Source organism: Corylus avellana, chromosome ca11, assembly GCF_901000735.1.
Source record: "Corylus avellana chromosome ca11, CavTom2PMs-1.0".
NCBI lineage: Eukaryota > Viridiplantae > Streptophyta > Magnoliopsida > Fagales > Betulaceae > Corylus > Corylus avellana.
The window spans coordinates 14,550,885-14,553,229 of NC_081551.1; positions in this window are offsets into that span (position 1 = coordinate 14,550,885).

A 2,345-nucleotide genomic window follows, 5' to 3' on the forward strand; every position below is an offset into this window, starting at 1 on the left:
TAACCAATTAACCAAACCGATTTTAATTGAAATATCCGTTTAACCGAAACTTTTGAAATAAATCCTTATCGAAATGTAATCATTGAATTAACCGATTTAATTAACAATATCAGTTAATCGACTGAAAATGGCTCTACCAAACTAAACCGAATCAATACCCACTCCTAATTTCATTGCGTAGGAAACTCACTGGACAAAATGTGTCACCAAGATAGATAGCCCTTATGATGTTCATGTCTTTATATATATATATATATATATACCTAAGCTTATACAATTGGTTATAGAGATGCCTCTAAATATGTTTAAGGGAACGATCTTTTGTAAATCTAATTAGTGCTGTTAAAGGTATTACAATTTTTACTATAAGTTGAAGAAATTTATGGACCTAACTTACCTCATAAAACTGGTTTTATAGGAGAGAGTTGCCAATTCCTTATATATATGCCCAAGGTCTTGTCCATAGGCGATGTGAGGTTATTCCTCAACACCCTCTCTCACGTGCAAGCCCAGTATTTTTGATGGTCCTTCTTACGGGGTAAATAGTATCGGTCTCATTTGTCCTGTAATAGGCTTTGATACCATGAAGAAATTTATAGGTCTAACTCATCTCATAAAATTAGTTCTACAGGAGAGGGTTACTGACTCCTTATAAATACACCCAAAGTCTTGTCCATAGGTGATGTGAGATTATTCCTCAACACTCTCCCTTATGTGTGGGCCAGTATTTTTCATGATCCTTTTCACATGGTAAATAGCGTGGGTCTCATACATCATGTGGTAGGCTTCGATACCATGAACAAATTTATGGGCCTAACTCATCTCATAAAACTGATTCTATAAGAGAAGGTTGCACACTCCTTATAAATATGCCCAAGGTCTTGTCCATAGGCTATGTGGTAATATTCCTGATCAACATAAATTTCCTTACAAACTGACATGGCTGTTTATAATTGGTGAAATGATTAAGCAAAAAATCTGACTCATCAATTTAATTTGTTAGTGACTTACTAGTCAACTATACACGTTTAATCATTTTATCACCAATTATAAATTGTCACAAAATTTGTATGAAAAATGTAATAAAAGCTGCAATAGTATTTTCCAAATCTAATGGTGTCTTAATTAATTGCACTAATTTTAGGAATATACTCCAATTGTCGAATGTGTTAGAACTTCACGTTTTAAAAAAATAATAATACAAAAAATAAAATAAAAACACATTTTTTAAGTCTCTTATAGCATCCTCAATAAACTCTCTATTATGTGGTTTTAGCCAAAATTTATAGAATATACTCAAAAATCACCATTTATATATGTGTGTGTTGATAGGATGAAGAGCAAGAGAGGGAGAGAAAACTGGTTCTCATGGAAATTTGAACCAGTTTACGCATTCTTCCATGCACCCAAATAAACATTCTATTAATGTAACAGGAACATTAACAACTTGTCAACTTCCTTCAGGGAAATTTATGAGGCTTTTTTATTTTATTTTTTAAATTTCTTAACTTAGAGTAGACGTCACGTGCCTCTTGATATTGGTCTTGTGTCATTTGGATAGCGTAAATCAAACTTAATTGGTTAATTCCCATTAGCATTGGAATAATTGTGGGCTAAGTACCATGTTTGATAGGGTTAATTACACATTATCGTGGTACTTAATCCTACCAAATGCGATCACACAACTCAATCAAAATGGTTTATCTTAAGAAACACGTTTAATTAATTACGGACCCTTAAATTTATAGGAAACAAATAGTAAAATTTGTAGTACTCTCACAAGGTTGTTTATGCTTTTAAGAGCACTAAACTCTTGGCCTTGTCAAATTAAAGTCATTAGAACTTGCCATTCTTTAAAAACTACCTTCTTGTTTTTTCCAACTAAAAGCTTTCGTTTATCTGCTAAAAAAAAGGGGGATAAATGCAAAATTAGTCTTTGTAGTTGGCTTAATTTACAAATTACTCCATGTGGTTTAAAAAATAATTTATAGGTCCATAAGGTAAGCCAAAATAACATTTTACTCCCTGAACTCATTTTTCGTTAAATGACTTAACGGAAACCGTTATATTACTATATCACACCCAATAAAAATAAGACACGTACTATTTTTTATTTATGCTTTTAAAAAATGACAAATAAGCTTTTCCACTTCATTTTGAGGCTCCAACACACACTCCACGTCAAATTAAATAAACATAATCCATTTATCTCCCTTGTGCCGCTGTCGTCTTCACCTTCTCCAACGATTTTTGCCATCATCTTCATCTGCGTTTTCCGTTAAGACTTACATCCACACATGAATATTCCTACAAGCACAAGCATCATCTTACACAGGCACACTAAG